Here is a 12,357-nt window from a genome sequence, read left to right on the forward strand (position 1 = left end):
CAGAACTTTACAGAATGAGAAAATAGATGGTATGTGGAGTAAAACGAGCGACAACCAAGATTTTGTGTTACATCAAGATGTCGGATAAGTGATTTTTTGTTCGCTAAAAAACCTGCAATTTTTGCAAAATAGCCAAAAAAACTTTGTGTGACGGAACCTTCAAGACTGCACCAAAACCGTTTGAACCAAGTTTTATTATATCCGATTACGAGACGGGTTTCATCGCCACCGTGAAAAAATTGATGCCACAAGTCGATCATTTGGGCTGTTATTTTCATTATACTCAAGCAGTTTTCCGAAAAATTCAGAATTTTGGTCTTATTATTGCCTACAGCAATAATCGTCCATTTCAGTTACTTTATCGCAAAATTTTCAGTCTATGATTTTTGCCAATCGACCATGTGATTACAAAATTTTGGCAATTTAAAACAATCTGTTTTATGCCGAAGACTGAAAATTTTCTTCCCAAAAATCGAAGATTTGGTCAACTATGTCGAAAAAGCTTGGATCCAAAAAACTGGAGTTTTTATGTGGAACGTTTATGATAGACCACAAAATCTCCGAACAACAAACGCCTGCGAATCATGGCATGCTTCCTGGAACAGAAAAATTGGAAGAAACCACCCATCTTTATGGGTAGTTGTCGAAGAATTGAAAAAACAGGAAAAAATCACAAAAAATGTATGCTCAAAATTTTCGAAAGGTGAACCTCCACCACCACAGGAAAAAAGTGGCGTTTGCTTAAAGCCAAAATCCAGCGATGAAAAACAATTATGAGGAAAATATCAGTTTGGACATTTATTGGAGCAATATAGGCGTTATTTGCCGAAGTTTGTTTTAAAAAATGATCGTAAATTTTACATGTCAATTATGCATAATTTATTCAATTCAAAACTCTTCTGTAATACTCGGATTTGATATTTTATGTTCTTTTAAACTAATTGTTTTGATAGGTATGGTCATTTTATGTTCTTTTCGTATTTCCGAAACTTGACTTTTAAGAAAAAACTTTGTTGGCCCTTTCCTTTTTATAGCAGCGACGTCTAAAAGCCAGATCTGTAAAAAAAACCGTCTAATTTCGTTTTTGTAGCATCCGTCTAATTAGCTTATCGTAATTATCAGAAAACGTAATTATCGATGGTTTTTTGAATCTAATCTACTTAGCACCAAACTCAATTCTCGAAGTAGAAATGCCTTATTCTTCTCTATTTATAGGCACATCAGACTATTAAATAAAAAATTTCAGCCAAAAACAGCTTCCTTCAAGTTCTCTGGGTCATATCTTTTTTAGACAACATTAGCTTTACGATCCTAGATAACATTTTTTGAATAAAAAATGGTTGGTCGTATAATTTTGTCCACAGCGTTTACGATGAGTAAAGTTATGAGTAAAGTTCTCCTGTGACTTACCTTTGCTTTCAATGATAATCTCCTCACTAAACAAACTCATGAACTTTAATCAAGTTTAGTTCTTTTCAGAAATAAAGAAGTATACTATGTTGTTGTTGTTGGTGATTGGATTTGGTTGCTATTTTTGCATAGCTTACGTATTGTGCCAGCAGGTCATATTTGGAAGTTTGACCTTGAGCAACGCAAAAGACATGATTTTGGGGTGAAATGGAATTTTCAAAAATTCGAATTGTGTGCCAGTTGGTCATATTTGGAAGTTTGACCTTGAGAAAAACAAGAACGCTTAATTTTGGAGTGAAATTTGATTTTTCAAAAATTCGAATGGAGCCTGTCATGCACGATTCTCTCGCGATAACTGAAAACCGAAAAAAAAGAAATCAGAACAATCGAGTAACAATCGCGGGAAAGTTGCCAGATAAAGCAGTAGGAAATTGCCAATCGCAATTTCCGTCACAATAAAACTAGAGTAGAGCTGTCCTATCTGAAACAGAAGGAAGCGTATTCCCGAGAATTGGACTATTATTGCTCGACTGGATTATCATTCAAACTGGACTAGAGTGAACCTTCGATGGAAAGGTGGACAGCTTGAGTGTCCCAATGGTTCACGAGAAACTATACTCTAGAGTTCAAACTTGTTCCTGTTATTGAAACTAACAAACATTAAACTCATTTAGTTACATTATTTAATTCTCAAGTTGTTTACTAACTTAATTACTCCCAGTTCTTGAGCGTGCTACGATGTGAGTACCCAATTTAAATTTCTAGAGTGTGTTTTATGATTGTTATGTTGAGGTAAGGCGAGTTTTAGGTTGATCCATCTGAAATGGATCAAAGTTCCACTGTCTAATAAAAAGTAACTTAACGGATTGGTCCGACCCGGTATTTAACGGCGTTCATGTATTTTGGGTATCTAGAGACCTAAGTATGGGGACGTTCTTATTTCTAGAGTGGGGGGGGGATATTTTGGTAGTAGCCTTTAAGCTGTAACGGGTCGTAGTCTCATGTCACAAGCGAACCGAATTGGCTCCGACTGATTTGAGGTAGAAAAACACAAGAGATAGTGTCCCTGACTCTTGAGCCAATGGTTATAGGGCCTATTTTTCTTAAGGCTCATGTGTGACTACAGTAGGCGAATGTTACATAGTGTTTTTATGGCGCTCCTGGGTGTTTACGACATCAAGACTACGGAGTCGAACCCACTTGAGACAGCTTCGGGCTGCATGCCCATTCTAGAGTACCGGTGGTACGGTTCGGCAGGAACGTGCAAACCTTCCGGTTGTACCGTGATAGCTTTTTAAGAAAACTCGAGAAAACTTCCTGGTACGCTCTCCGAACGAGGCTTAGCTAACCGAGTAAAAGGGGGCAACTAGGGGGACAAAAACACGAGCAAAAAGACAAAAAGCAAAACAAATACCAGAAAAGAATAGAAAAAGGAACAAAAACCATAAAACGAAAAAAGACAGTGACTTTGACACCAGATTAGTTGGATCAAACCTTTATATTAATTAAATAGTATACCCATACTGTTTTACAAATTCGATCGTTTCGATCAACCTAGCAATTTAACCCAGTAACCTCAATAAAGTGCCCGAGTGTGGGGCGTTGTCAAGGGTTTTCAGATAGCTTGGAACTTAGCTGGACAACAAGGAGACTTGACTGGAAGAGGTGACCAGCCGAGTGGGAAAGTGGTTCAGGAGCACTTGAGCTGAACCAATAGGAGACTTGACTGGAAGAGGTGACCAGCCGAGTGGGAAAGTGGTTCAGGAGCACTTGAGCTGAACCAATAGGAGACTTGACTGGAAGAGGTGACCAGCCGAGTGGGAAAGTGGTTCAGGAGCACTTGAGCTGAACCAATAGGAGACTGGACTGGAAGAAGTGACCAGTCGAGTGGGAAAGTAGCCAAGAAGGATTTGGCAGTTCTCGAGTTCTCAAGTTGGGCAGAACGGGTATCGTTAAAATCCACATTACATTATAGGAGATATGTGTAAAATTGGATAAGCGAAATCCCCCGGTTTTGAGGAACGTTTTTACTTGAGCAGGCCTGGAGACAGGTATACGGTTTTCTCTTGAGAGGTTTAGCACCCGGCGCTTAAGGTAATTTTAGGCTTAAGAAGGGGGGCTAAAAAGGGGGGAGGTTAGAAGGGGGGCTGGTTAAGTTAGAGGTTGGCGGTTATAATTTGTAAAAAGGGGGGACACATTAGAGTAACTAATTGCTCGGCATCGTCGACTTAGTTACATTAGATATTTACACGCGTTGGTCATAGGAAGCGGATATCCAAAATTAGAATCAGGTTAAGGTAGGTACCCTGGTCGGATCGGTAGGGGGGACGGACATAGACAGTTTTTGTGATACCCCATAAGATCGCTAGCAGGGGGGAGGAAAACGCGTGGCAATTAAGTACCAGACATTTTTTCGATAGAAGGTAGACATTTGTCACCTTTGAATTTTTTAGGTTCATCTCTTTGTTTTTATTATTTTTTCTTGCTTAGATTTTTGTTGCATTTTGGTAAGGATTTGTGTTTGGTTTTTATACGAACAGGTGATCACAAGATACTTGCGCACAGGTTTTGGTTTCAAGTTGCTTGGAACATTGAAAAAGAGGTAACTAAAAAAAGGGGGTCAGCATTTGGCCACTAAGAGAGGGTTTTTGGGAAAATTTTTACCAGAGCTTGAGTGGTGGTACAAGGTACAGTGAATCAAGAAGTCCCTACAACGAAGAAGAAGGAGGTCCCACCACTCAAACACTTGTTAACTGTCTTGGGACAGTGCCAAAGAAGTCTTGGGACAGTACCAGAGAGGTCTTGGGACAGTGCCAAAGAAGTCTTGGGACAGTGCAGTCTGGGGACAGTCTTGGGACAGTGCAGTCCTGGGATAGTCTTGGACCAGAGCAGTCTTGGTACAGTCTTGGGACAGTACAGCCTTGAGACAGTACAGTCTTGGGACGGCACAGTCTTGGGACAGTGGTCTTGGGACAGTGGTCTTGGGACAGTGGTCCTGGGACAGTGGTCTTGGGACAATGGTCTTGGGACAGTGGACTTGGGACAGTGGTCCTGGGACAGTGGTCTTGGGACAGTGGTCTTGGGACAGTAGCCTTGGGACAGTAGTCTTGGGACAGTAGCCTTGGGACACTGGTCTTGGGATAGTAGCCTTGGGACACTAGTCTTGGGACAGTAGTCTTGGGACACTAGCCTTGGGACAGTAGCCTTGGGACAGTATTCTTGGGACAGTATTCTTGGGACAGTAGTCTTGGGACAGTAGTCTTGGGACAGTAGCCTTGGGACAGTAGTCTTGGGACAGTAGTCTTGGGACACTAGCCTGGGGACACTAGTCTTGGGACAGTAGTCTTGAGACACTAGTCTTGGGACAGTAGTCTTGGGACAGTCTTGGGACAGTGGTCCTGGGATAGTACTCTCGGAACAGGGGTCTTGGGACACTGACAAAAAGTACTGGGACAGTACCGAACATTCTTGGGACAGTAGAAAGAAGCCTGGGACGGTACAGAGAAGAGTACGGACGGTAACTGGAAGTCTTGGGAAGGTATAAAAATTGGAGTAAAATTACAATAAATATTTTAAGACAATATTAAAACAGAACAAGACGAGTCGGAACCCAGTACGGTTGTGACCACAAATAAAAAAAGTTTCTCGAAAGGTTTTGAAAGAGAACTGGGAACATCGTTTTTATCACGTTGTATATTTTCTTTTAATAATTTTTCCACAAAAGATATTATCCTTAGAATAGAATTGTGTATATAGTAATATTGTAAATAGGAGCAATTGTAAATAGAAATAATGAGACGGAGTAGGGTACCGGTGCTCGAAAAAAGGTCAACTGAATCAAACACGAAATTTAACTAGTCGCTGCGCGGAACGACATCAATGGGCCAAAAGAAGACAAACGATAACTTTTCAGTTAGTATGGTCAGCACGAGGAGTAGTACTGAGAACAAGACGAGAGAAGGTGCTAAAGACAAACAGGCGGAGCCCACAATTGAAATCGATCTAGAGACACCAGACCAGAGCGTAGATGAAGTGGAGAAGAAGACAACGGAATCCACACCGATGCCCCATATGGAAGATCAAAATCCAAAAACCGTGGAGTTTTCGCCGATAGACGCGTTGGAAGACACAACAGGCAATACCCGAGAAACGGTGAAAGACGACTCCCAAGTAAAGAAGACATCTTTTACAGAAAAGTTGGCGATGATGGTCGGAATGAAATTGAGAGACAACACGGCCGAAGAATCAAAAACTGAAAGAGCACGAACATTTGGGACAGTGAGCACGAAGGCGACAGAAGCCGACCTAAAGGAAGAACAAGCCAGAACGGAAGCGACAGCCGAAAACAAGACAACGGCTGATCATGAAATAGCTACTCTTGAGCTTGGCGACCTGATGACAAAACTAAATCAGATCGACAAAAAACAAAAGTACAGTGAGGAAGATAGAGACTTAATAAGGAAAGAGTTGAAATACAACAAACACGAGTATCTGGATAGTTATTTTAACCTGGCTAAGGCGACAGACGAGAGACTCCAGCAGATGTCGGACAAGGTAGATGCCACCAATGAAGAACGAGATAAGAACATCAAAAAAGATATGCAACAGTTAAAAAACCGATATGATGATGTCAACAGCCAATTAGGTAGCCTGGAAAAGAGAATGGACACAATGAACAGGAATCAGGCCAAAAGTTCGTGTGCAATACAGGCGAAATTGGATGCAATCTTGAGAAATTCTACCTCACAAGAAAGACCGGCAGCGGATCGCACGAAAGGCACCAGAGTTGACTTTGTGGAACCACAAAGGAACAAACGGCAATCGACACCGTTGCCTTTAAACCGGGATGCGGTAAGCATAGCACCAACGGCTGCTAAAACAATCATGAAAAATGGAACATCAAACACAATGAGTGGTCCGGGGGACTCAACAGCTAACAGCAACGCAGGTCCGGATGCCATGACGTGGGCAAGCACTTGGGAGATGATGAACAGGACTCTAGAGGCCTTCGCCACGAGGAACACTGACTCGAGCGATAGGAGAGACGGAAAATCAAGAAAAACTTTCAAGAAGCCAAAAGAATTCAAAGACGACTCCGATGGATGCATTGACACTTGGGTGGAAGTGATGAGATTACACCTAGAGCAAGATAACTTAAATGATGAAAGACAAGCATGCACAGCCATACTCAGCAATTCGGAAGGCACGGCATTAAAATGCGTGGTTGCAAAGAAAGAAGAAGAACGCGATACCGCGGACAAAATCTTCGAAATTTTGCTGAATCTATTCGGGTCAGGCATGAAGGGTCACCAAGCGATGATGCGATTTGAAAAGAGAAGGTAGAGGGACGATGAGTCAATTGATCGATTCCTAGATGACCTTGAGAGCTTGAGAAGAAGGAGTGACCCAGAGGAGTCGACAAACAGAAGAAACTTTAGCATTGCCTCGAAGTTTATTGATGGGGTAAAAAGTGATGACTTGAGAACAATGTTAGCAACATACTACACATTGTCGAAAGACAGCGCACCGACCCCAGAAGAAATGAGACAGAAATCAAGGGAATACATGGTGATGAAGCCCAAGAAATACTCATATTCAGAAAACAGGAACACGCAAGGGGCAAGCCAACCTCAGAGGTCGTCATGGTACAAGCCTAGAGATGACATGGACAAGCGCAGATCATGAGCAAACTCCGGGTCGGTGGATCAGCACGTGGCTGACTGCACAACATACAAACAAGGCATGAAGAGTCTAGAATACGCACCGGATGAGGAGGACATGAGCCAGATGGAGGAACACGAGTACTATAGTGGCTTAATCATCAAGATAGGCGCGAGATGCTTCTTCTGTAACCAAGAAGGGCACTTCAGAATGGATTGTCCCTTGTTCTGGGAAGCGGTCAAGGACCAGAGTCACCCCAAACATAAGTTGGCATTAGCGGCGGTGCAGAATCAGCGGAATAGACAAAACGAGTTTGAATCTAGGAAATTAGGAGCACCAAGCACGGAATTGCCGACAAAAACAGTGAAATTTGTAACACATGCGATAGAATCCGCAGCCGGGAACTCTCTGGAGATAAATTATGAGAAAGCGGCGACGGAAGCAATTACCAAAGTGAAACAGGATCTGGCTGCGAAAGAAATAGAGCAACGACTAAAGCAGGAGATCGAAAGACAGAATTTCAACGAAGCATTAACTGGATCAAAGCCAACACCAGAGGCTGTACCGGGCTCGACAAAGACCGGGAATTGTAACACTGTAAAAATGGTGACGGGAAAACCATTCGGCATATCAAAAATCGGGGCTAGACTAATGTCAACAAAGACGGTGAAAACCGTAACGCGAGTCAAAGCTGTCACGGAGGCTAAGACCAGGAACTCACAGGAAATAAACTATGAGAAAGCAGCTGCAGAGGCGATCACCAAGTGAAGCAAGACTTGGCGACAAAAGAAATCGAGCAACGGCTGAAGCAGGAGATAGAAAAAACATAGATTGAACGAGACACTCTGCAAGACAAGGCCAGTGTTAGAAGCAGGAGAGAACGCAATGAACAATGGTAATTGCAACACTCTAAAATGGTGACGGGAAAACCATTTGGCATAACGAAAATTGGGACGAGAATAATGTCAATAATCACAGTGGGCGGCCACGAGGTAACCAGAAACTTGAGCGAACCGAGCGACCAGACAATAATGCACATTGACGTGTACGCAGATTACTTGAGTTGTATAAGCCCACAAACGACTTCTAGAGCGTTGAGAGCACTACTCACGAGAGGGGGCAGCAAGTCGGTACGTGTTGATAACAGGCATACTGAAGCTTATGGTCCACACGAGGTGATGCTAAATATAGATGGAATCAACATCTATACCAAGACAATGATAACATGTGACGAAGACTTAATTGGGCAAATCTACGTAGGGAAAGAAGAGTTGAAAGTGAGATCGATTGGACACTGCGCCATGCTTGAAGAAGATGCGATGCACATCGGGACGGAGGCAGATGTGACAGGGCGCGTGCTAGACATAAGTGGCAAAAAGACTCAGTTACGTGGGTTACTTGATACGGGAGCAGTCTTGAGCGTCATACCAATCGAAACTTGGGAACGAATGGGCTTTAACAAAGGTGATTTGATAGACTCGAGAATACGGCTGTCAGCTGCAAACAAAGGGGCCCTTCGGGTGCTGGGCAGGACGCCGATAATAGCCCTCAATTTGGGGGAACGTAACCTGTGGATGAGCTTTCTCGTGGTAGAAAACCTAGATGAATCTGACCAATTCATTTTGGGCAGAGACTTCATCAGGAATTTTGATGTAGCGATTGATCTAAATAACGCAATGTTCAGGATACGGAACCCGGATAGGAGGTACGCAATCAAACCGGTAAATTTAATAATGGCAAATGAAACCAAAGCACCGGTATTCTTGAGTAGGAGGGTGAGGTTAAAGGCGAATGAAGCGGCAATCGTAGGCTTGAGGATGAAAAATTACAATGAACTAAGTGACAACAAGCAAGTGTGTATAGTTCCGAATCCTAATAGTCAAAGTGCTGCTCTGTTTTAGGAAGATCCTTCTCGATAACGAAGAGCGGCCTCTGCGTCAGTGTCTTGTTGAATACTCTTGATATACCGATCACGATACAGAGAGGGAGGAAACTGGGATATGCTTTACCGGTTAAAACCCGATATGAAACAACTGAGAACTCTAAACAAAATGAAGTTGTTGATTGTCCCATCTATACCAAGACAATGATAACATGTGACGAAGACTTAATTGGGCAAATCTACGTAGGGAAAGAAGAGTTGAAAGTGAGATCGATTGGACACTGCGCCATGCTTGAAGAAGATGCGATGCACATCGGGACGGAGGCAGATATGACAGGGCACGTGCTAGACATAAGTGGCAAAAAGACTCAGTTACGTGGGTTACTTGATACGGGAGCAGTCTTGAGCGTCATACCAATCGAAACTTGGGAACGAATGGGCTTTAACAAAGGTGATTTGATAGACTCGAGAATACGGCTGTCAGCTGCAAACAAAGGGGCCCTTCGGGTGCTGGGCAGGACGCCGATAATAGCCCTCAATTTGGGGGAACGTAACCTGTGGATGAGCTTTCTCGTGGTAGAAAACCTAGATGAATCTGACCAATTCATTTTGGGCAGAGACTTCATCAGGAATTTTGATGTAGCGATTGATCTAAATAACGCAATGTTCAGGATACGGAACCCGGATAGGAGGTACGCAATCAAACCGGTAAATTTAATAATGGCAAATGAAACCAAAGCACCGGTATTCTTGAGTAGGAGGGTGAGGTTAAAGGCGAATGAAGCGGCAATCGTAGGCTTGAGGATGAAAAATTACAATGAACTAAGTGACAACAAGCAAGTGTGTATAGTTCCGAATCCTAATAGTCAAAGTGCTGCTCTGTTTTAGGAAGATCCTTCTCGATAACGAAGAGCGGCCTCTGCGTCAGTGTCTTGTTGAATACTCTTGATATACCGATCACGATACAGAGAGGGAGGAAACTGGGATATGCTTTGCCGGTTAAAACCCGATATGAAACAACTGAGAACTCTAAACAAAATGAAGTTGTTGATTGTCCCAATCATTGGGACAAAATTTGTATCTTGAGACGATTGCAGAAAATAAAAGATTCTTCAGGTCTTGTCAAATCACTTAAGTCAGAGACGGACGATGGGCTGTCGAGCTGTTCGAACTTTCCAGAGCGGCCCACACTAGATGAAATGCAAACTGATAAACCGGTTCTGCCGGAGATTGAACATTTGAGAGGCAAACTGACAGATGAACAGCTCGAAGCCATCAAGGACGTACTAGAGCGGAACGAAGAAAATTTTTCGAGGCATAAAGCGGATATCGGGTGTTATAATTTCGTTGAGCATGAAATAGAACTTGAGGAGAACGCGGTACCGCACAGGGAGGGAGCGAGGCGCATGACCCCACACAAATCGGAGGCGTGTAGAAAAGAAATTGAGACGTTACTAGAGTATGACATGATAGAACCATCTAAGTCACCGTGGGCGTGTGGAGTAGTGATGGCCAAAAAGAAAGGCGACCAGTTGAGGTTTTGTTGTGACTTTCGAAACCTGAACTCCGTCACGGTGAAGGATGCCTATCCCATACCTAGGATTGATGAGAGCCTCTCGAAGTTAGGTGATGCAAAATTTTTTACGACTCTTGATTTAGGCTCGGCCTTTTGGCAGGTACCACTAAGGAAGCAGGACAGGGACAAGACAGGGTTTGCCTGCGAGTTGGGTCTGTTTCAATGGAAACGGATGCCGTTTGGAGTTTGCAATGCCACAGCCACGTTTCAGCGGTTGATGGCACACGCGCTGATAGGCGTGACGAAGAAGTATGGCAATCTGGTAATTAGCTACGTGGATGACGTAGTAATAGCGACGCCCACACTAGAAGACCACATTGAGAGACTTGACGAAGTGTTTGCATGCATGAAAAGGTCGGGGCTACAGTGTAAACCATCAAAGTGCGAGATACTCAAGGACTCAATAAAATACTTGGGCGATGGTAGACAAGCACGGCATCAGACCTGATCCGGACGCCGTGGAAGCAGTCCTAACCTAGAAATCACCGAAGACAGAACACCAGTTGATGAGCTTCCTGGGTTTCGCTAACTATTATAGAGAGTTCATCAAAGGCTATGCGGACAAGGTATACCCGATGCAACAATTAATGAGACACAAGGGCAAGAAGTTCACGTGGAACAACGCAGCAGAAGAGTCATTCCAGAGAATAAAGAAAGAGCTATGTGAGGCATCAGTACTGGGTATGCCGACTGAGAAAGGGATGTACGTGCTGGACACGGATGCGTCGGTAGTCGCGATTTCTGGAATTCTCCATCAAGAACAAGAATGGAATGGGAAGACAGTCTTGAGACCAATAGCGTACGGGAGCAAAGTCCTAAGTGACACGGAAATGAAGTACGGAGCACCGAAAGCAGAGATGTTCGCGGTGGTTACCTTTGTCGAGAAATACAGGGCATACCTGGGCAGTGAGCCATTCAAGTTGCGCGTCGACAACAGAGCACTGAGCTGGCTGAAAACGTACTCAATGGACCAAAGTTACATTGGGAGGTGGATAGTTCGCCTGGACGGATACAACATGATAATTGAGCATAGAACACAAGATAAACATCAGAATGCCGACAGCTTGAGTAAGAAGACGGAGTTCTATGAGAGACAAGAGCAAAGAGAGGCAGACAGACCTGAAATCAAAGATGGCTTCTCCTTCATGGACAAGGAAACGTACGACAGTCTTCCACTCACGAGATGGCTGGACAAATCAGGCAAACCGATTGAAGATCATCCTGAATTACCTAAAGAACCTCCAGGAAAGACCATCTTGAAGAAGAGCAGAAGGATTCCGATAGAGATAATACTCAAGTCGAAGATCGTGAGGGAGACGCTCAAGGCAAAAGGCTATGATCTTAACCAGGTAGAAGCGGGAACTGCACATATAGATGATGACTTAATGAGGTTGCTCGAGAAACTATCAGATGATAAGCCCGTGATCCAAGAGAAGGGTCAAGAGGAACCGGAAGTCACTATACTTCGGAGAAAAGAAACAGTGAACAATACTGACTCCTCAATAGGAAGCGTCACTGACAGCAAAGATGTCGTGCGGTCACTAGTTGACAAAATCCCCGAAAACATTCTGGAGCAGACCAAGGTTAGGAAAAAGAAAGTGGCGTTCAAAGAAGATACTGAACACCTGGGACTAGGTCAAGAGTCCGGGGAGTGGTCCATGTTCACGGAAGAAGAAACCGGAGAAGGAAAATTGTCCGGTGAAGAATGGGATGAAGACTCGGATGAGAGCAGCGAAAACCAAGACAGTCTGTGCATGATATTGGCGGAAGAGAAGATAAGGCACCACGACAGGGAGTTACAGAGGGATCCATCTTCAGGAACGTACAA

This window comes from Symsagittifera roscoffensis, chromosome 6, assembly GCF_963678635.1.
Source record: "Symsagittifera roscoffensis chromosome 6, txSymRosc1.1, whole genome shotgun sequence".
In the NCBI taxonomy this organism is placed as follows: domain Eukaryota; kingdom Metazoa; phylum Xenacoelomorpha; order Acoela; family Convolutidae; genus Symsagittifera; species Symsagittifera roscoffensis.